Here is a 24445-nt window from a genome sequence, read left to right as displayed (position 1 = left end):
TAGCATGGATTAGGCTTTGGGTGCAGGCTAACTGGTTTCAAACCTGGGCTCCCTCAGTACCAGTTGGGTGGCCTGAGGCAGAAGCTTCCTCTTCCACCAAGAAGGGATAACATTTACCTTTGCAGTAGAAAGTTAGAAGGATCAGAATGTATATAATGCACCTGGTACACTGTAGGCACTAAATAAAGGCAGACGTTAAGTCTCTGGTCAGTAATAAAAGTTTTAATGGAAAACAGTAATCCACTTGACAATGCAGTTTCCTAGAACTCCGCGTGGGGAAGTGCAGGGACTTAGTGTCTGCACATCAACACTGGAGAGGACTCATGCTTGGGAGCAGGAAGGATAAAAGCAGGGAGTGGAAGATAAGCAGAGGCTCAGAGTCTTGCCAGAAATAAGAATGAACAGGAAAGAAACAGCTTGGGACACAGTGCTTGAAGGAAGAAGACATTTTTCCATTAAGAAAGAGGACCATCGGTAAAAAATATATACATATAATGATTTACTACAGTGATTTCATAACCAATATAAAGCAGAGAGCTGGTTGGCTTCTATGAATGTCACTTAAAAAAATGGAGAGCTTTGACTATATCTAAATCCTATTTCCTTTGTTGGGCTGCAATTCTTACCTGGGGTTCAGATGACCTCAGTCCTGCCTACCTCTTGAGTGTCATCTCCTCCCCATGTCTCCCCATCTCCCTCTCCCCTAGGTTCACCTCACTCCAACCACACAGCTTCTCATCTATCCCTGGAACATGCCAAGCTCCTTTTTCCTTCAGCTCCTTTGCACTGTTATTTCCGCTTGGAAACTTCCAGCCATCTTTCCATGGCTGACTCATTCTAAACACTCAGGTCTCCTCCAAACTTCCTCAAGGAAATCTCCTCTGACCACCCATATCTAAATTTCCCTCCACATCCCAGTCACGCTCCAGCCCCTTCCCTTGTAATATTTTTTTCTAGCATTTATCATTATCTAAAATTGTTATTTTTGTTTATATATTTATAGTATCTCCACCAAAATGGAAGGTCTTGAGGGCAGGACCCTTATCTAAATGTTTCAGTATTCAATCCCCAACATCTAAAACAAAGCATGGCATAGATGAAGCACTCATCAGATAAATTTGTCCAAAGACTAAAGTCAAATGATAATAACCATTCTTCTGTGAACCTAAGTAAGGAAAAGTCCCCTGAAGCGGCTTTAATTTCATTTCTTTAATGCAGTTTTATGCAATAATGCAGTCTTAAAAGGTCAATGTCTGAGACGGCAAGATTTAAAGAGAATAAATTCTTCACAATACAAAATACTACATATGGATACATATATCCTATAGTACACATTTTCACTTTATGAGCATGAATTATGCCCCACCTTATTAGAACCCATAAATAAAGCAACGGTACCCTAAGTTGTTTTGTTTTGTAAGGGTGTATGGGTAGACAGTGTGTATATATATATGTGTGTGGGAATTATCTTTCAGAACCCTTCTCAACAAAGAATTCTGAGAAACAAACAACTAATTCCAGTATTAGTATTGAGAGGTTCGACCTGTTACTTTGTTACCTTGCTAAACTTATCCAAACTATTACTGAGTCAAGTGATGAATTCAGTGATTCCATCTGTGAAATAGAAGACAAATGACATGGTGAACAATTGGCACATGAAGAGAGTGATAAGAAAAGTTCCACAATGTTAACTCATGTTTGAACTAAGAGAGAGAGAGAGAGAGAGAGAGAGAAAATCCCTTTCTAATCCTAAAACAAAAATAAGCATGCTACTGAGATTTCAAAATATGGCCAGATACCCATGAGTGGGCAAAGCAGTGAACTGAAACCAGAGCCAGAACGTTCGTGACTTGAGCTTTAATTTTTCAATTTTGTTTCGAACACAGTTTTTCTTGATGAATAAAAGAGGTCAGTAACCGACCTTGTCTGTATAATCCACGCATCACCCCAGTCACCATTCTTGGTCATTCTGTAGGGCCCAAGGGGCCAGCACCAGTCTGGACCCCACCGAGGGCTCCTCGGGGTCCGCAGGGTTAAGGAATGGAGACCTCGCTACCTGCATCCATCCCCTGAATCCCAGCCCAAACCCTGGATGAAAATGGGCTCCGCAATCTGCAACTTCACTTTTGTACCCTTTATAAATACAGCCTGCCTAGCCCCTCCTCCTCCCCGGAGGACGGCAAAGGGCTCAACAAACACAACCGGACGCTCGGCTCTGGCCTCCGTTCGCGGGTCTCCAGTGAGTCCTGGGCAAATCATCTGATCCCGGATGACTCAGTTTTCCAATCTGTCAAATAGGGTGACGAGAAACCCAGCCTACCTCATCGGGTGGTTCCGGGCCGGCCGCCCTAGGCTGGCCCGGCGACAGCGGCTCTGGGGCTGCGCCCGCTGCACTCTTCGCGGGCGGAGGGGCGGGGCTCGGCGGGGCTGGACCGGGAAACGAGCCCTGCAGACGTCGCGCAGCCCACCGCCCGCGGACAGCGGCCCCCGGCTCCTCGAGTACCCGGCCCGTGACGTCAGCACGCTGACGTCGACGCACAGAGGCCGCATCTAGCCCGAGGGACCAAAGACCAGGCTGAGGGCCTGAGTGCCCCCCGTAGCAGAGCAGCGATTGGTGGCTGACTCTGTCAATCATCTACTGCCCAGTAAGCGTCGCGGGAAGGCGGGAGAGGGCGGGCCGGCCTGCCCTGAGGAGAGAGTGGGAATCTGGAGCTCCGGCTGGTTGGATTTGCCGCAAACCCGTACCACACCGTTTTGTGACACGTCGCTTCTCCCTCCTCAACCATTCTTCTTCCGCCTTCCTCCAGTCTCTCGGTGGGGATTTAGGCTCCAGCTCTGGAAAATAATCATGGGACTGGATTTCAGGGTCTCGGGGCTCTCCAGGAATGAAAAAGTAGGACATTTCAGTTTCTCTGTTCAAGAGTCACCTCAGCTTTGACTTCTCCTCAGACCCCTCCAGACTTAGGACACACCTTTTCTCTGCGCTCTATCGCATAACTAACACCTCAGTCTTAATATAGTAGTCACATTCAATTATATTTGTATCGGTTTTCGCACGAAATTGGCATCCTTTAGTCATTGTTTGACTTCACATTATATTTTAATGAACCGTTTTTCCAATAGATACTACAGTTACATCGTTCAAATACAGGAGGGAATAGGAGGTTTCAGAGTAAACGTTCTCCTTCCGCTTCCAGGTCCTCAGGCACTCGGTTCGCCTGTTGAAGTCAGTGCCTGAGTCAGGGTTGCTGATATTATTCATGTTAAGTTACACATAACCATAAATGTAAACATCACACATTAGGCTAATCCTTTTCAGGCAGGAATTACAAACCAGTCCCTATATGGTGACTCCTAGTTCCTCTGCATCTAAATATGTGTAGATGTAATTTTCTTCCCCAATCAACATTATACCCTCGAGATCTTTCCGTATCTCTATATAAATTTATCTCATTCTTTTAAAATACTACGTGGTAGTTCTCAGAACCAATAGATTTAATTTATGATTCCTTTACCCCCGGACATGTATCCATAGTTTGTTTCTTTTTTGGTTTTCTGTTAGAAGCGTTGCTACCTTCAGCGTGTGTTTGTGCCTTTTTGCACATATATCCAAGTGATCTCTAGGTAGAGATACTAACATGGGTGCGCTGGATAGAGTATTCACATTTTCAATCTCAGTAGTAGATTTCCCTCTATTTACTCCTCAAAGTAGCTGTTACAACTAACATCACTACCGTAAATAAATGAGCACCCCTTCCCTGCACCCTCGCCAAAATTGATGAAATACAATTTTTAAAATTTTCTGAATGGATGTGCGAAAAATTGTTAAGAGATATCATATGTACAAAAGTGCAATAATCCCGAGCACGTATCTTGGTAACAAAGTAAACGAACGTGTGTTACCACCTCCTAGACCAAGATGTTAAATGTTTACCAGCAATATAGAAGCTCTCCTTGTGCTCCATCTTAGTCATTGCAACCCCTACAAAAATGGTCACTGTTCTGAATTTTATCACCAAAATTAGTTTTGCCTGCTTTCCAATGGTTATAAATGGCCACACACAGTATGTACTCTTGTGTGGCTCTTTTCACTCAATAATATGTTTGTAAGATTGATCCATAGTAAAGAATATAGTAGTAGTTTATTCATTTTCATACTTGTATATATGCCCAGATTTCTTTATCTATTCTAATATTGCTTATCATTGGGTTGTTTAAAGTTTGGGGTGACTCCAAATGATGAAATATGTAGTCATTGACTACAAATGATGCTGCTGCTATGAATATTCTTATACCTGTCTGTTGATGTGCATAGTTACACATTTGATTTTGATATATACCTAGGAGTAGTATTACTGTGCCACAGGATGTACATATATTCAGTATTAGTAGACACTGCCAAATAGTTTTTTGGTTTTGTCAATTTACAGTCCACTAGCAGTGAATGAAAATTCCAGTAGCTCCACACCTTTGCCAGCACTCGATATTCTCAGTTTTGTGTTCAACTTTTTTAGTTGTTTGTTTTCAACTTTATTGAGACAAACAATATACAAAAAGTTGCAAAGATTTAATGGATACATTTTAATGAATTTGGACACATGCATAGACCTGTGATACCATTACCACAAACAAGGTAATAAACATATCCATTGACAAAACTCTAATTCACAAAGATACATGTACCCCTATGTTCATAGCAGCACTATTTACAATAGCCAAGACATGGAAATGACCTAAGTGTCCATTGACAGATGAATGGATAAAGAAGATGTGGTATATATCTATAATGGAATACTACTCAGCCATAAAAAAGAATGAAATGATTCCATTTGCAGCAACATGGATGGACCTAGAGATTATCATACTAAGTGAAGTAAGTCAGAAAGAGAAAGACAAATAGCATATGATATCACTTATGTGTAGAATCTAAAATATGATACAAATGAACTTATCTATGAAACAGAAACAGACTCACAGACATAGAGAACAGACTTGTGGTTGCCAAGGTGGAGGGGAGAGGGGGAGGGATGGATTAGGAGTTTGGGATTAACAGATGCAAACTATTATATATAGAATGGATAAAAAATAAAGTCCTACTGTATAGCATAGGGAACTATATTCAATATCCTGTAATAAACCATAATGGGAAAGAATATTAAAAAGAATATATATATATATATGTGTGTATTTAAATACACACACACACACATATATATAACTGAATCACTTTGCTGTACACCAGAAACTAACACAACATTGTAAATCAACTATACTTCAGTAAAATAAATTTTTAAAAAAAGTGTCCATCACCACTAAAATACTTCTTGTGTCCCCTTGCTTTTTTCTTTGTGGTAAGAACACATAGCAAGAGATCTGCTGTCCTAAGTTTTTAAGTAAACAACCTATGTTAACCATGGGTTCTATGTTGTACAGCAAATCTCTAGAGCTTATTGGTCTTGTATATAACTGTAACTTTATAACCATTGAAAAATTCCCCATTTTCTCCTCTCCCATCTTCTGACAACCACCATTCTGTTGTCTGCATCTATGAGTTTGTACTAAATACTTGATTTAAGTGGAATCATGCAGTATCTGTTATTCTGTGACTGACTTATTTCCAGGCCTAATGTTTTCCATGATGATGCTGCATCTCCAGCTCCTCCCTCTGAACTTTGTGTGAGCCGCGGGCTAGGCTGGACTTTGGTGTCTGCCTTTCAGATGGTTGGCGCCATAAGAGGGCCACGTGTGTGCAGGTAAGAGGTGCTGCTACAACTGCAGGTCTCCCTCTCCCCATCCCCAAGTACAGCTCAACTCAGCCCTCACCTCACACTCCCCCAGGCCAGGCGCCTGAGCCCCAAAACTTCTCTGCCTGCTCCAGGTTTGGGCTTTGGGACACCACAGCTGCTGAAGCAGCCCATGAGAGGTTTTAGCCCTGAATTTTGTATTCCAGAAATCTTTAGGCATTATCTAGAAAAGACAGATGCTGTAAAGAGAAAGTGATGATTGAACCGAATGAAGCAATGTCAGAGTAAGAAGATGTCTCTGGTTGTGCACCTGATCTATATCACATGCCTTTTAAGCAATTAGAACTCGATGGTGCAATTATTTGTCACCCAATTGAATCTGAAAGGCAAGAAATACATGGAGTAGCACTTTAGCTTTTGCTTCAGTCAAAGCAGTTGTTACTTAGATAAAAGGACATTTAAAATGAAAAATGAATTTTGATAATAATGTAGAGGTATACATAATATTTACTTCTAGGTCCATCCATGATGTCCCAAAAGGTAGGATTTCCTTCTTTTTTAAGGCTGAATTACATTCTGTTGTATGCATATACTACATTTTCTTTAATCTGTTGATGGAAATTTGGGTTGTTTCCCAATGTTGACTGTTGTGAATCATGCTGCAGTAAGCATGGTAATGTAGATATCTGTTTAAAATCCTGATTTCACTTCTTTTGGGTATATATCCAGGAGTGGAATTACTGGATCAGATGGTAAAAGTAATAGAAAATATGAACAGACTAATAACAAGTAGGGAAATTGAATTAGTAGTAAAAAAAAACTCTCAACAAAGAAAAACCCAGGGTCAGATGGCTTCCCTGGTGAATTCTACCAAACATTCAAAGAAACTTAACACCAGTCTTTCTCAAACTTCTCCAAAAAATTGAAGAGGAGGCAACATTTCCAAATCCATTTTACAAGGCCTATATTACCCTGATACCAAAACCAGAAAAAAACATTACAAGAAAATTGCAGCTCCATACCTCTGATGAATGTAAATGCAAAAATCTGTAACAAAAATTCTAACAAACAGAATTCAACACTACATTAAGAGTATTATATGCCATGATCAAATGGACTTTATTTATGGGATACCAGGATGGTACAGCATATACAAATCAACCAGTGTGATATACCACATTAACAAATGAAGGATGAAAATCATATGATCATCTCAATAGATGCAGAAAAAACATTTGATAGTATTCAACATCCCTTCATGATAAAAACTCTCAGCATATTAGGTATAGACAGAATGTACCTCAACATAATAAAGACCAAATATTAGAAGCCCACAGCTAACATCATATTCAATGGTGAAAAATTGAAAACTTTTCCTCTAAGATCAGGAACAAGGCAAGGGTATCCACTCTCACCACTTATATTCAATGTATAACATAGGCAGTCCTAGACAGAGCAACTAGTTGAGAAAAAGAAATAAAAAGCATCCAAATTGAAAAAGAAGAAGTAAAATTGTCCCTATGTGGAGATGACCTGATCTTATATATAGAAAACCCTAAAGATTATACACACACACACCTGTTAGACCTAATAAACAAATCCAGGAAAGTTTCAAGATACAAAATCAATATACAAAATTTAGTTGCATTTGCATACACTAACAGTGAACTACCAAAAAAATAAATAGAAAGATAATCTCATTTACAATAGCATCAAAATCAATAAAATATTTAAGAATAAGTCTAACAAAGGATGTGAAACTACAATACACTGATGAAAGATATTAAAGAAAACACAAATAAATGGAAAGACATCTGTGTTCATGGATTGGAAGACTTAATATTATTAAAATGTTCAGACTACCCAAAGGAATCTATATATTCAATGCTATTCCCATTAAAATTCTACTGGCATTTTTTTACAGAAATAGAAAACAATTCTAAAATTCATATGGAACACTGAAAGACCCAGAATACCCAAAGTGACCTTGAGAAAGAACAAATCTGGGGACATCACACTTCCTGATTTCAAAATATATTACAAAGCTGCCATAGTTAAAGCAGTGTGATACTGGGATAAAGACAGACATATAGACCAATAGAACAGAATAGAGATCCCAGAAATAAACCCACAGACATATAGGTAACTGATCTTCAACAAGGGCACCAAGAATACACAGTGGGGAAAGGATAGTCTCTTCATTAAATTGTGTTTGGAAAACTGAATATTCACATGTAAAAGGATGAAAATAAACATACACAAAAATCAATTCAAAATGAATTAAAGATTTGAACAAAAGATCTGAAACTATAAAACTCCTAGAAGAATATGGAAAAAGCTTCATGAGAGTAGGCTTGGCAATGATTTCATGGATACGACACCAAAAACACAGGCAACAAAAGTAAAAATAGACAAGTGGGACTACGTCAAACCAATAAGGTTCTGCACAGTAAAGGAAAAAATCAAGAGTGAAAAGGCAACCCAAAAGTAGAAGAAAATATTTGCAAACCATATATTTAATAAGGCATTACTTTCCAAAAATTATAAAGAACTCCTACAGCTCTTTAGCAAAACCCCCCAAATAACCCAATTTAATGGGCAAAGGATTTGAATAGGTATTTCTCTAAAGAAGACATACAGATGGCCAACAGGTATATGAAAAGGTGCTTAATGTCACTAATCATCAGGGAAATGCAAATCAACCAACATGAGATATTACCTCACATCAGTTAGGAAAGATATTAACCAAAAAACACGTGTTGGCAAGGATGTGGAGAAATTGGAACCCTTGTACACTGTTGGTTGGAATCTAAAATGGTGTGGCCACTATGGAAAACAGCATGGAGGACCTTTGGTAATGTTATACATTCTGATGCATCTGTAGGCTATCACATTATGGATTTAATTTGCGTTTTTTGGATGACAAAAAGTTTAGCACCTTTTCATGTGTCTATATATCATTTAGATATTGTGAAATGCCTTTTCAAGTCTTCTGCCCATTTTTAAATTAGGTTATCTGTCTTTTTCTTACTGATTTCTAGGAGGTTTTCTATATTCTAGATATGATTCTTTGGCAGATAATTGTATTGTGGATGTTTTTCTTACTCTGTGGCTTTTTAATTGCAAAATGAGTCTTTGACTTATTAGAATCTTCTGCAAGTTAGTACTTTCCCTAGTTTCCAGACAATGCAAGGACTTTAGAACACTTGAATTTCATTTACCCAATTCCTGATTTTTGTGCAATTGTTGTCACTTATTTTAATTCTGTTTAATCATTTTAAAACCCAACAAAATATTATTTATTTTAAACAGACAATATTAGTTTAGATTTATCCTTATATTAATGCCTTACTTTGCTTTTCATTGCTTTTTGCATTTCTGGGATTAAATTTGAAATCATTTCATTCTTTATTAAGTTTTAGAGCATATCTCCTGGTGACAAAAATCACTACCAGGCTATCTAAGATGAGATACCTAAGCTATCTTTCTTGGCTGCTTTGGATACTCTCAGATGCTACTGTTTCCTTTCCAGACTTAATCCAGCACTGTGGTTATTCATGGTGGGAAGTTGGTCTGATACCATATACTCAATTATAGCTCAGAATGGGGTGAGCATGTTGACAGGTGTGAATAATATTATTTTAGTGAACCTTAGGCTAGAATAGCACTGTGCACCATAAGAAAATCATGCTTGAATGTCAGTGGTGAAAATGGCAGAGTACACATGTTCAATGGCTTATCCCACCACAGAAATTTTGAAAAATTAAGCAGAAACAGTCAGAATCAATTTTTTCAGAAGTCAGGAAAACAGGCAAAGGTTTCAAACAACCAAGCAAGTGCTGAATCAAGACAAGGCAACTTTATAATGGTAGAAAGGTTTTGGGTATTTTTACTTGCCCTTGACCAGCCCCCTCCCAGGTACTGCAGTGGTCTTAAAAATATGAAAATATTTACTTAAAGAGATAAACTGTAATTTGGATTTTTAAGGATATAAGTGATATAAACCTGTAAGACGGTAAGTGGAAGATGGAGGACAAGCGTTATAGGAAGAGAAATGGCAGCAGTAATGTGTGAGTAACCTTGAGGGTAGCCGTGATTGAATGGTACATGAAATTATAGGTCTCTGAATTATCTAAATTGAAGAGTCACTTTAGGTTCTGAGAGGGCCTATGGTTGGTAATATGACGAAAGGAGGGATTAACGCATTTTGTCTTAAAATTCTTCTTGTATTTCCTTTATCACTAGTTTGCAGCTAAAATAATCTTAGGAGTTTGTCCAAAAGGGACAATCCTTTTAGTAATTTAATAATTAGACACATTGTTACCAAACCAAACTTGGATCTCTTTGCCCAAAGTGCAGCAAAGCCAATCCACTGACACCAGGTTGTGGTGAAGGAAAGTACAGCATTTATTGCAGGGTGCCAAGAAAAGAAAATGGGTAGCTTGTGCTAAAAAGATTGGAACTCCCCAGTGACTTTCAGGAAAGGGTTTTTAAAAACAGTGGGAGGGAGAGGGTCATAGGGTGTGTGATCAACTCGTGCACAATTCTCTGACTGGTTGATGGTGAGGTAACAGAGTGAAGTTTTGGGAATCTGAATTATCAACCTCTGATTCCAACTGGTTGGAATCAGTCTACATGTTGGTGGGCAGCATGCAGTTAACTTCTGCCTGGTGGAAGTTTAGTATCTGTAAAATAACTCGAGGATATGGCTCAGGATATTATCTGTGGCCCTTGAGGAAGAACTAAAAGTCCTTGACTTTGTTTTATGGGTAAATTATTATTTTGTCTTGCTTGACTGTTTTTGTTTGTTTGTTTGTTTCAGCATTTTCTCACTTCTCTGATTAAATTTGCTCTTTGGAACTTGGGAAAAGCCTAGGGGGCTAAAGTTTTTCTACAAACAAGAGGTGGGGGGCATGTGGGGTTCTGTTCCCAGGAAGGCCCAGCAAAGTCCTGCTTGGTTTCAAAATCACTGGTGCACACTGCAACTTAGTTCCCACTAAGTGATACTACTATATAAATAAAAAAGTGAAAAACCTGGGATAGATGATTTCAACTTAAAAAAGGAAAAGCACACCAATCCTGGAGAAGAATGAAATAGTAGATACCTGTTAGGAAGGGCAGTATCTATACCACGTAAAGTGACATGGGTTCTGGGCAACTTGGGACATTTGAGTCTGATCCAAGATAGACTTTAAATATTAATTTACTTTAAAACAGAATGTAAATTCATATTGAATTTATTGAAAAGACAACTTCAGCTGCAGCAATTTAAGTATTAGAAGTCTAAAAGACTAAGTAAAACCCGACTTATGAGACCAGTGCTAATGTTAGAACTTCATAGAAGTTTGCCAACCCAAAACATCAGTGAATTTGTTCATCCTCATCCTGTTCTCTCCTAATTTGAGGGATCTGGTTGCATTTTGGTGAAGCCGTTTAGCTCACCACGGTCTCTCTTGTAACACAGGACCACAACCCCAATGAGCATCCTCTTCTGCTCCCGAGTGAGTCAAGACAGCCAGGAAGGAGGCTTTCTTCTGCCACTGTGACTCATAGCACATGAGACTGAGTTGGTGCCCTAGAGTAGGGAACCACTTTAGCCCCCCCTTACATGTGGACCTGATGTTAGCCAAGGCTGGTCAAACCACCAAATCCACATGTCAAATTAGACCTTCATCTTGCAAAGTTGCTAAGAAGTCATACAGAGGTTATTGTCGATTCTTCCCAGCTATGTTTGTAAAGTTTTCACACAATGCTTATGTTGGCAAGAAGCAGCTTCTATAAGATTCTAGTGGTAGCATGTGAGGAAGGGCCAAAGTAATGGCAGAATATTGAGGAAAACAATGTTTGCTATTATCATTAATTATTTTCAAAGAAAGTTTTCCACATCGCTTTTTTGCCTTTTTGGGGTTTTCTTGGTCTTTTTGTAATCTGATGTTCCTTCTATGTTAAAAAAGGAATTCAAGTAAAAACATTGTTAGTAATTCTTAACTTTTGGGAGCACCATGTTGATATAAAATTTCTCCATAAAATTACGCTATCCATAAAAGTGCTTTTTTAAAAAAGAAAAGGAATACAAGCAGACAGCACTATAATGCTCAGTATTTGTTCTTGGTGAACCCATTCACTATTACCAGGAACTGATAGAGTTAGTGAGGTATTTTTTTCTGTTTAAAAAATTAGTTTGTTTAAAAATTTATAGCAGTGATTTTGACCCTGTTGAAGTTGAAGCTAAAGGGATGGAGAATGGGGAAGAAAGAGAGATGGAATGGGAGGCAGGTAGGAAAGGTGTTAACTGTAATGTAATTTTGTAAGATGGCTCCATGATCTCTGGACCTGGGAGTTTTGTATTATTTTAACTGTGGTTTGTTTTTTAAAAAAACAAAAAACATCTAAGACAATATTTACCATCTTAACCATTTTTAAGTGTACCATTCAGTAGTATTAATTATATTCACACTGTTGTGCAACTGATCTCTAGAGCTTTTTTATCTTGGAAAACTGTACCTCTGTACCCATTGAGCAACAGCTCCCCATCTCCCCCTCACCCCAACCCATGGCAACCACGATTCTACTTTGCTTCTGTATATCTGACTACTTTATATACCTCATATAAGTGGAATCATATACTATTTGCCTTTTTGTGACTGACTTATTTCTTATTTCACTTAGCATGATGTCCTAAAGTTTCTTTCATGTTGTAGCATATGACAGGATTTCCTTCTTTTTTAAGGATGAATAATATTCCATTGTATGGATATACTACATTTTCTTTATCCATTCATTCTTCCATGGACATTTAGGTTGCTTCCACCTCTTGGCTATTGTGCATAATACTACAATAAATATGGTTATGCAAAATGTCTTCCATCCTGCTTTCAATTCTTTTGGATGAATACCCAAAAGTGAGATTGCTGGATCATATGGTAATTCTATTTTTTTTTTTTTGAGAAACGTCTATACTGTTTTCCATAGTGGTACATCATTTTACATTCTCACCAACAGTGCACAGGCTTCAAATTTTTCTGTATCCTCACCAACACTTGCCATTTTCTGAGTATATATCTGTGTGTGTGTGTGAGATATCTCATTGCAGTTCTCTAATGATTAGTGATGATAAACCATCTTTTCATATGCTTGGTGGCTGTTTGGATATCTTCTTTGGAGAAATGTCTATTCAAGTCCTTTGCACATTTTAAAATTGTTTTTTTTTATTGTTGTTGAGTTGTATTCTTTATGTATTTTGGATATTAACCCTTGTCATATATATGATTTGCAAATATTTTCTCCTGTTTTGTAGGTTGCTTTTTCACTTTGTTGATTATCTTCTTTAATGCACAGAAGTTTTTAAGTTTGTCATTTTTTCCTTTTTTTGCCTGTGTGTTGGTGTAATATCCAAGAAATCAATGCCAAATCCATTGTCATGACACTATTCCCCTATGTTTTCTTTTACAGTTTTACAGGTTTAAATCTTATGTGTAGGCCTTTAACACATTTTGTTCTAATTTTTGTATATGGTGTAAGGTAAAGATCCAACTTCATTCTTTTGCATGTGGATCCCCAGTTTTGCCAGCACCATTTATTGAAGATACTGTCCTTTCCCCATTGTGTGGTCTTGGTACCCTTGTCCAAGATTATATAACCATATGCGTGAGTGTTTATTTCTGATCTCCCTATTCTATTCCTTTTGTCTTTATATCTGTCTTTATGCAGTACCACACTTTTATGATTACTGTATCTTTGTAATGCTTTAAAATCAAGTATGAGGCCAACAACTTTGTCCTTTTTCAAGATTTATTTGGGGTCCCTTGAGATTCCATACAAATTTTAGGATGGCTCTTCAATTTCTTTAAAAATGTCATTGGGTTTTTCATAGGGTTTATATTGAATCTGTAGATTGCTTTGAGTAGTATGGACATTTCAACAATATAAAGTCTTCCAATCCATGAACATGGGATATCTTTTCATTTATTTGTATCTTCTTTAATTTCTTATAGCAGTGTTTTGTAGTTTTCAGTGTGTAAGTCTTGTTCCTAAGTGAATTTGTTCCTAAGTGTTTTGAGTGAGTTTGTTCCTAAGTATTTTGTTCTTTTTAATGTTACTGTAAATGGAATTGTTTCCTTAATTCCCTTTTCAGGTAGTTTATTTTTAATGTATAAAGCACAACTGTTTTCTACCTGTTGCTTTTGTATCCTGTACCTTGCTGAATTTGTTTTTTAGTTCAAACAGTTTTGTGTGGGTGTGGGTATGTAGTCTTTAGCTGTCTACATATAAGTATATGTCATCTGTGAACAGAGATCATCTTACTTCTTCCTTTCCAAACTGGATGCCTTTTTTCTTAACTAATTGCTTTGTCTAGGACTTCGAGTACTATCTGAATAGAAGTGATGAGGGTGGACATCCTTGCCTTGTTCCTGATCTAAGAGGAAAAGATTTCAGTTTTTCTATGTTGAGTAAAATGTTAGCTGCAGGCTTTTCATATAGGACCTTAATTATGTTGAACTGGTTTTCTTCTATTCCTAGTTTGTTGCATGTTTTTATCATGAAAAGGTATTGAATTTTGTTAATGCTTTTTCTTCATTGATTGAGATGATCATGTAGTTTTTTCTTCATTCTATTAATGTAGTGTTGATACACTACATTAACACTACAAATTGATTGCTTTTATGTGTTCAACCATCCTTGCATTCTAGGAATAAACCTCATTTGGTCATGGTAGGATGCTTTTAAGATGCTGTTTAATTCAGTTTGTTATTATTTTGATGAAGATTTGTATATCAATATCCATCAGGGATATTTGTAGTTTTCTTTTATTGCAGTATCTCTGTCTACCTTTGGGATCAGGGTAATACTGACCTTATAAAATGATTTTGGAAGTGTTCTTCTTCTTCAATTTTTTGGAAGAGTTTGAGGAGTATTGGTAATTTCTTCTTTAAATGTTGGTAGAATTCTGCAGAGAAGCAGTCTGGTCCTGGGCTTTTCTTTGTTGTAAAGTTTTTGTTTACTGATTCAGTCTCCTCACTGATTATAGATCTGTTTAGATTTTTAATTTCCTCATGATTCAGTCTTATTTGGTTCTATGTTTCTAGAAATTTATGCATTTCTTATATACTGTCTAGTTTGTTGGGTATAGTTCTTTATAGTAGTCTCTTTTTATTTTTTACATAGTAGTCTCTTATAATCCTTTTTATTTCTGGAAAATCAGTTGTAATAGCTCCTATTTCACTTCTGATTTTATTTATAAGGGTCCTCTCTTTCTTTCTTAGTCTAGCTAAGGGTTTGTCAATTTTGTTGTTTTTTCAAAAAAATTAATTCTTTTGTTTTGTTGATTTTTCTATTTTTCTATTCTCTATTTCATTTATTTTTGTTTTAATCTTTATTATTTCCTTCCTTCTGCTAAATTTATACTTAATTTGTTCTTCTTTTCTGCTTCCTTGATATGTAAAATTATGTTACTGACTTTAAATCTTTCTTCTTTTTTAATTTCAATGTTTAGTGCCGTAAACTTTCCTCTTAGTACTGCTTTCACTGCACCCCATGAGTTTTGGTATGTTGGGGTTTCTTTTCATTTTTATTTGTCTCAAGATATTGTTTTTTTCTTTTTTGACTCATTTATTCTTGGGTGTTGTTTAATTTCTGCATTTTGTGAATTTTCCAGTTTTCCTTTTGCTGTTGATTTCCACTTTCATCCCATTGTGTCCAGAAAAGGTATTTGGTATAATTTCAATCTTCTTAAATTTGTTAAAATTTATTTTGTGGCCGAACATGTAGTGTATCCTGGAGAATGTTCCATGTACACTTAAGAAGAATGTGTATTCTGCTGATGTTGGGTGGAATATTCTGTATGTCTGTTAGGTCTAATTGGTCTATAGTATTGTTATTGTTCAAGTCTTCTGTTTCCTTATTGATCTTCTGTCTGGTTGTTCTATCCATTATTAAAATTGGGCTAATGAAGTCTCCTACTATTATTGTGTTGCTGTCTATTTCTCTCTTCAATTCTGTAATTCTGTTTGCTTTGTATATTTGAGATTTCTGATGTTAGGTGCATATATATTTATAATTGTTATGTCTCTGTGATAACTTGACACTTTTATCATTATAAAATATCCTTCTTTGTCCCTTGTGACAGTTGTCGACTCAGAGTCTATTTTGTCTGTTCAATCATGGCCACCCCTGCTCTATTTCAGTTGCTATTTGGATGGTATGTCTTTTTCCATTCTTTCACTTTCAGCCTGTATGTGCCCTTAGATTTCAAGTTAGTCTCTTGTAGACAGCATTTGGATGGATCTGTTTGGGTTTTTTCCTAATCTTTCTAATCAATTTATGTCTTTTGGTTGCAGATTTTAATCTGTTTACATTTTAAAAGTAATTACTGGTAGGGGAGAACCCGCTACTGCCATTTGTTAATAGTTTTTGATATGTCTTGCAGCTGTTCTGTCTCTTTTTCTCTTGCTACCTTCCTCGCGTTTTTTTGTAGTAATATACTTCGACTCCTTTTTCATTTCCTCTTATAGATCTTCTATAGGTCTTGTTTATGGTTACCATGGAGATTACATAAGACATCTTAAAGTTATAACAATCTATTTTAAACTGATAACAACTTAACTTACATTTCATGCAAAAACTCTGCTTCTTTACATTTACACTTCCCAACTTTCTGTTATTGATGTCACAAATTACATCATTTACATTGTATATCCATAACATAGATTTATAGTTATTTTAAATTCTTTTGCCATTTAAATTCTATTCCAGAAATAAAAGTGATTCATATACCAACATTACAGTACTTGAGGATTCTGTATTTGTCTATATATTTACCTTTTCCACAGAGCTTTATTTTTTTGTATATATTTTCTTTAAATTTTTGTATATTTTACTTTAAATTTTTGTATATTTTCATCTTGCTGTCTAGTGTCTTTTTCATTGAAGTATAGTTAATTTACAATGTTGTGTTAGTTTCAAGTGTACAGCAAAGTGACTCAGATTTGTTTATTTACTCATTCTTTTTCAGATTCTTTTCCATTATAGATTATTATAAGATATTCAGTATAGTTCCCTTTGCTATATAGTAGGTCCTTATTGTTTATCTATTTTATATAAAGGAGTATATATATGTTAATCCCAAACTCCTAATTTATCTCTTCCCCCACCCCCACTATCCCCTTTGTAACCATAAGTTTGTTTTCTATGTCTGTGAGTCTATTTCTGTTTTGTAAATAAGTTCATTTGTCTCTTTTTTTTAATATTCCACATATGAGTGATAGCATATGATATTTGTCTTTTTCTGTCTGATTTATTTCATTGAGTATGATAATCTCTTGTTTCCTTAATTTCGCTTTCTGATATTTTGTTGTTAGTGTATAGAACCAGCAACTTTACTGAATTCATTGATGAGTTCTAGTAGTTTTCCGGTAGAATCTTTAGAATTTTCTATGCATAGCATCATGTCATCTGTAAAGAGTCACAGTTTTACTTCTTTTCCAATTTGGATTCTTTTTATTTCTTTTTCTTTTCTGATTGCTGTGGCTAGGACTTGCAAAACTATGTTGAATAAAAGTAGCAAGAGTGGCATCCTTGTCTTGTTCCTGATCATAGAGGAAATGGTTTCAACTTTTTACTGTTGAGTATGATGTTAGCTGTGGGTTTGTCATATATGGCCTTTATAATGTTGAGGTATATTCCCTCTGTGCTCACTTTCTGAAGAGTTTTTATCATAAATGGATGTTAAATTTTATCATAAGCTTTTTCTGAATCTATTGAGATAATCATATGCTTTTTATTCTTCCGTCTGTTAACGTGGTGTGTCACATTGATTGCTTTATAGATATTGACAAATATTTGCATCCCTGGGATAAATCCCACTGATCATGGTGGATGATCCTTTTAATGTATTGTTGGAGTCAGTTTGCTAGTATTGTGTTGAGTATTTTTGCATCTATTTTCATCACTGCTGTTGGCCTGATGAAAAATTTTCTTTCTTTTTGATATCTTTGTCTGGTTTTGGTATCAGAGTGATGGTGGCCTTATAGAATGAGTTCAGAAGTGTTCCTTCACCTGTGAAGCCATCTGGCCCTGGACTTCTGCTTGTTGGGAGATTTTAAATTACTGATTTAATTTCAGTCCTGGTAATTGTTCTGTTCATATTTTCTATTTCTTCCTGGTTCAGTTCTGAGAGATTGTACCTTTCTAAGAATTTGTCCATTTCTTCTAGGTTGTCTGTTTTATTGGCTTATAGTTACTTGTAGTATTCTCTTATGATTCTTTGTATTTCTGTGGTGTTGGTTGTAACTTCTCCTTTTCCTTTCTGATTTTGTTGATTTGGGCCCTCTCCCTTTTTTTTTTCTGAATAAGTCTGGCTAAATGTTTATCAATTTTGTTTATCTTCTCAAAGAACCAGCTTTTAGTTTCACTAATCTTTTCTGTTGTTTTTTAGTTTCTATTTCATTTCTTTCTGCTCTGATCTTTATGACTTCTTTCCTTCTACTAACTTCACATTTTGTTTGCTCTTCTTTCTCTAGTTGCTTTAGGCATAAGGTTAGGTTGTTTATTTGAGATTTTTCTTCTTTCCTGAAGTAAGCTTGGAATGCTATAAAATTCCCTCTTAGAACTGCTTTTGCTGCATCCCATAGGTTTTGGATTGCTGTGTTTTCATTTTCCTTTATTTCTAGGTATTTTTTAATTTCCTCTTTGATTTCTTCAGTGACCCATTGGTTGTTTAGTAGCATGTTGTTTAGCCTCCACCTGTTTGTGTTTTTTTCTTGTAGTTGATTTCTAGTCTCATAGCATCGTGGTTGGAAAAGATGCTTGATATGATTTCAGTTTTCTTAAATTTATCAAGGCTTGCTTTGTGGCCCAGCATGTGGTCTATCCTGGAGAATGTTCCATGTGCATTTGAAAAGAATGTGTATTCTTGGGCTTTCAGATGCAATCCTCTATAAATATCAATTAAGTCCATCTGGTCTAATGTGTCATTTAAGGCCTGTGTTTCCTTATTGGTTTTCTGTGTGGATGATCTGTCTATTGATGTAAGTGGGGTGTTAAAGTCCCCCACTATTGTGTTATTGTCAATTTCTCCTTTTCTGCCTGTTAACATTTGACTTATATGTTGAGGTGCTCCTATGTTTGGGTGCATATATATTTATAATTGTTATATCTTCTTCTTGGATTGATTCTTTGATGATTATGTAGTGTCCTTCTTTGTCACTTGTAACAGTCTTTATTTTAAAGTCTATTTTCTCTGATATAAGTATTGCAACTCCAGCTTTCTTTTGATTTCCATTTGCATGGGATACCTTTTTCCATCCCATCACTTTCAGTCTGTATACGTCTCTAGATCTGAAGTGAGTATCTTGTAGGCAGCAAATATACAGGTCTGGTTTTCATATCCATTCAGCCAGTCTGTGTCTTTTGGTTGGAACATTTAGTCTGATTAGCAACTAAAAGAAAAATATGTTGACACATGGTCAGACACTATTTTAATATTTTATAGGACTTAGAATTTGACGTCTCTGCCATGGAATTTGTTAGATACTTGGAGTACAGAATCATGTGGAAGTTGTAGAAAAGATATTTTGACCAGTAGATGTCTAGTATACCTACAAATTTGAGCTTTTCACTGAAATTTCATTAGTTTTGCATGTTCTGATGTGTGTATGTGAGGTAGGCATACTGATTGCTGATGCTAAGAAATTGTCTATAATATCTGGAAAGACTCTGGCAACAAGACTGCATTAGTTTTATAGCTCCTTTAACCACGTACCACAAACTAAGTGGCCTTAAATAACAGAAATGTATTGTCTTACAGTTCTGGAGGTTAGTAGTCTGAAATCAAAGTGTCAGCAGGATCATGCTCCCTCTGAAAGCTTTAGGGAATATCTTTCTTTGCCTTCATATAGCTTCTGATGGTGGCCACAGTCCCTGGCATTCCTTGGCTTGCAGCTGCATCATTACATTCTTGGCCTCTGTCATCACATGGTGTTTTCCTTGTGTGTCTCTCTTTAGTTGTCTTCCTTTTCTTATAAGGACACTGGTCATTTTAGATTAAGGCCCAATCCTACTCATCTAATTACATCTGTGATAACCCTCTTTCCAAATAAGGTCACATTTGGAAGTGACACATTTGAGGTATGGGGGGTTATGACTTCAGTGTATCTTTATAGGGCACACAATTCAACCCATAACAACGACTAAACCCAGTTGTAGAGGTACTGGAGTAGTAGTGGTCAGATTACCTAGAAATGTTATAAAGAACAAAGAACAAGACAGAAGTCCAGTTATAAGAATCAGAACAGAAGCTCAGAATGAAACTGAGATCAAGGATAACTTACTGCCAAAGCAGACAGTTAGCAAAAGAGATAATGTATTGTGGCTAAGGCTAGAATTTCTTCTAGAACTATAATATTGGGGTCAGGTGGAGAGAGGGGATTACAGAAATTGGAAGCCAGATAGGTGCAGATAATCATTAACAGTTGTATCTCATATTTAGTGCTGTGAATCACTTTGTATAATCCTTTAAAGTTTTTAAACCATCTTTTATGTGCCAAGTCCTCTGGCAAGTAGCTGGACAGGTACAGTGATAGTAGGTGCAGTATGTCCCTTAGGGCTATCTAGCATTTTGCCAAGACACACATATGGCATTTACAGTTAACCCTTGAATAATATGGGGGTTAGTGTCGCTGACGCCAGGGCAGTCAAATTCCATGTATAATTACAGTCAGCTCTCTATATTGAGATTCTGTATCTGCACATTCAACCAACTGGATTGTGTAGTATTGTAGTATGTATTTATTGGAAAAATCCATGTATAAGTAGACCAGCACAGGTAAAACCCATGTTGTTCAAGGGTCAACTCTACACACAAATGTTACTGATATGGGGCAATCAGACTGATAATTGATGCATAAAACATGTTATTGAATGGAGGGAAGGGATGAATTGATCTTGACAGGGAGGATATATGTTCTGTGCCCCTCAGCCCACCGCTCCTTTCCCCCACCCCGTTTTGGTTTCTGTTTTCCTCTGTTCCTTCTATGTTGATCTTGGCAAGCATGTCTTCCACCCTTACTGACACTGGACCCAAAGACACTGTTATAGACTAAATATTTGTGTCCTCCCCAAAATTCACATTGAAACCTAATGCCCAATGTAATGGTGTTAGGAGGTGAGGCCTTTGGGAGCTGCTTTCATCATGAGGGTGGAGCCCTCATGAGTGAGATTAGTGCCCTTATAAATGAGACCCCACAGACCTCCCTAGTCCCTCCTGCCATGTGAGGTTACAGAAGATGGCTGTCTATGAGGAAGGGGCTGTCACCATACATCAGATCTACTGGTGCCTTGATCTTGGATTTCCAGTCTCCAGAACTGACAGAGAAATTTCTGTTGTTTATAAGTCAACCAGTCTATAGTATTTTGTTATAGTAGCCCATATGGACTAAGACAGCTTCTTTCAGTCTTTATTTCTGCTTTGGTGTTTGCTGGCTAGAAGGAAAGAGGGAAGGAAGGTGGGAGGGAGGAATAGACATTCTCAGTGTACCAGTGAGAAAGTGGGGTGGGGAGGGAATTATTTGGAAAACACACAGATTAACGCTGAAATATAACCCTGCTGCAAAAAGGCCGTGTGGCAAAATCACCTTCTCAACCTTCACTGTAATTAACTTTTCAATCCTGCAGACTACTAACCAACTCCTAACTCTAAGGAAAAAATTATTGAATTTAAGCATGTTATGACTTAGGAAAAATGTAATTTTAGTGGTTGACTTGCATGTATACACTTTCTCCCAGTCAGCAAAATGGATAGATCAGCTGATGCACTTTTTTTCTATACTTGCCTTGTCATAAGAACCACATGGGGCAACAGTTAAATGTACAGATTTTTGCCCCAGCCACAGTGCATCAGCCTCTCCAGGGGAAGGGCTCCGAACATCTATTTTTAAGTTAAGAAGAATCTCATGATCAGGCAAGTTAGGAAACACTGAGCAAACATGGGGAAATATTTTGGAGAAGGAAAATAATAGTGCACTCAATTTACAAATATCATAACATGCATTTGGAAATAACTATCCCATTGACTAAACATGTCTTTTAAGTGAGGAATATCCAGGTGAGATCTTAAATCTTTTCTAAGTTTGAGGATGATGATTTTTCAGATTCGCAACACTGAAATTTCCCCTTTGCCTCATCTTCTATAATAATATCGTCATCATAGTGAATTGCCCAATCAGTATCTTTTAACTAAATGAGAATTGTAAGTAATTGCTTATGAAACACTATGTTATTATTTGTTTTTTAAAAACAGTTCTTTAGAAATAAAAGGAAAATTAATCTGCCTTTTATATGAAGGGAGGAAATGGTGGTTTTTTGAGCACTTATCAAGAAATTTATGCTGCTATGCCATATAACTGTTTTCAAATCAGAGCAAAGTTTCCATTTTACTTATGGAGAAGCAGACTTAGAAAAGCAAAGAGGCTTTCCCATGACCACAGAGTATATGGTGGACCAGTATACGAACCCAGATAATTTATTAAGAAAGCTAAGTCAGTAATTAAACAGAGATGAAAAATTTGAGAATTCATGTTGTATTTCAAAATAAATCTGACATAACGTATACAAGAAAGAAAAAGCTTATAAATGCTTCTTTTAACTCCAAGAGAATTCACAGTGCTTTTGTATTGGCAGTTGTATTGTTTATAGTAACATCAGTGAAGTCACAGCCAGGGGGTTGATTCTACAAGGGTGATGAGTAAGTTTAACTACAGCAAACAAATAATGAATCAACACAATTTCCCACAAAACAATACAAAAGCAAACTGTAGGAAAATTTCTTGAAAAACAAACTCATGTTTTTATGTCAAAATATAGTACAATGGGACTTAAATATTCTTCAGTGGTTCATCTGCTCCAGGCTTATTTGGTGCTTGCTAGCAGGATTCAGTTCCTCACTGGCTGTTGTACTGAAGGCTTTAGTTTCCCCTGGCCATTGGTCGGAGGTCGCCCCCAGTTCCTTGCCACGTGGGCCTCTCAGACATGTTGTTTAGGCCCACAAAAGATTCGGCTAACAAGACAGAAGTCACAATTGTTGTAACCTAATCAATGGAAGTATTCTACTCATTAGACCCAAGTCATTTGGTCCAGCCCACATCCAAGGGGAGAGCATTACACAGGGTGTGGATACCAGGAGGCAGGGATTATTGGGGGTCATCTGGAAGTTGATTTATGGCCTGAGGTCTCTATAGGCATCAACCCAGAAGCATCTTTCCCCTTTGCCTTAAGATTTCTCTGTTTTCTACCACATCTCAAGAAAATCTTTGGACTGAAATACATTAAGCCAAGGAATTTGCAAACATGTCAGAAGAGAGAAGAGATTGCCTCAATATAAGCAAAATTTTGCTTCTTAGATAGCTATGAAGATGATAAAATAAAATTACAGAAGCAGCAGAAATTCTAGAATATGATATTCATCCATCCTGCAGTGATTTTAGTACAGATCACACAAATTTGTACAAAGAGCACATTTTTTGTGTTTTGAATGCGAATGTCTTTAGTTCAGGCATGCTCTCTCTAGTTCCTCACCGGCCCCTTCCACTGCTCCTGGTCATCGTACAACCCTGGTTGGTTTCTTACCTTAATATAAGTAACCAGCCTGGCACCAAATCCTTTGAGTTGGAACTCCTTGTGATATAAGGTACCACTTGTCTAAAACTGTTCTGTGATTTTGAGATCCCTCCATTTCCCAGTTTCTTAATGATGGAGTCTTTTAGAAATGCTTTAATGCTCTGAAAGAGGATTAGCATAATAGAGGAGCAGCATATTGAGGGACAGCATATAACTTTCATTGTTTGCTTAGTATGGTCAGTCAGCAAACGCAGATAGCAGATATTTTAGGCTTTGCGGGCCACATATGGTTTCTGTCACCTATTGTATGTTTGTTTTGTTTTGGTTTTTGTAACTCTTTAAAAATGTAAAAATCCTTCTTAGCTCCAGGATGTATGAAAACAAACCGCAAGTTGGATTTGGCCTGTGGTTGTAGTTTTTCAACTCTATTAAAGATTTGTTTAATGAAATTTTTTGATGTTTAAAAATTGAAATACCATAATCCTCAAATTTGAGACACAGGCACATTTGTTACAAAGAGTGATTCAAATTTACTTATTGAATGTAGTTAATATTTTCTCTTTATATTAACTAAATATTAGTTGAATATAAAGTATAAGGTAAATAATAGTCCACCTGTCATGCTAGACACTTTGTAGGCCACTTTGATTTGGAAAATCTCTGCAGGAAATTTAACTGCATTACATCTGTTATAATTTCATCCTTTTCATTTTTCTCTACTCTTTTTTGTGAACTTGTTATTAATAAGATATTGGACGTCTTGAATCTTTTCTATCACATTTTCCCACTCATCTTTGGTTTTTAGTCATACTTTTGAGGAGAGTTCCTTAATTTTTATCTTTCAATCCTTGTATTAACCCCTAAAAAGTTATATTTCTAAGAGTCCTTTCTAGTTCTCCAATTGTTAATTTTCCGTAACACTCTGTTCTTTTTTTTATAGATGCAACATCTTCTCTGATTGTCCTGAGGATATTAATTAAAGATAATAGTTTTGAAGAAAACCTTAAAAAAAAATACCCAGGGCTGTATTTTCCTATTTTCGTATCTTTCTTACATATGGAAGATTTTTCTCAAATGTCTCATAACATTTA

General features: G+C 36.5%; 1 protein-coding gene and 1 long non-coding RNA gene across 3 annotated transcripts in view; one reads left to right on the top strand and one right to left on the bottom strand.

Annotated features, from left to right (window-relative positions):
- STARD3NL (STARD3 N-terminal like) overlaps positions 1-2536 on the bottom strand; it is a 50437-nt gene extending 47901 nt beyond the window's left edge. For both annotated transcript variants that reach the window (XM_081244735.1, XM_081244736.1), the window contains exon 1: positions 2321-2536. The gene's annotated coding sequence lies outside the window, so the exon portion shown is untranslated. The remainder of the gene's footprint in view (positions 1-2320) is intronic.
- Positions 2537-2718: 182 nt separating this feature from the next.
- Positions 2719-24445, top strand: part of LOC308622963 — a 229559-nt gene continuing 207832 nt past the window's right edge. The window contains exons 1-2 of the long non-coding RNA XR_014016713.1: positions 2719-2893; positions 5622-5753. This is a non-coding gene — a long non-coding RNA (uncharacterized lncRNA). The remainder of the gene's footprint in view (positions 2894-5621; positions 5754-24445) is intronic.

This window comes from Mesoplodon bidens (assembly GCF_964165515.1).
Source record: "Mesoplodon bidens genome assembly, chromosome: 9".
NCBI classification, from domain to species: Eukaryota; Metazoa; Chordata; class Mammalia; order Artiodactyla; family Ziphiidae; genus Mesoplodon; species Mesoplodon bidens.
Note: the sequence above shows the minus strand (reverse complement) of the source record. Positions and strands in the feature narration are given on the sequence as shown.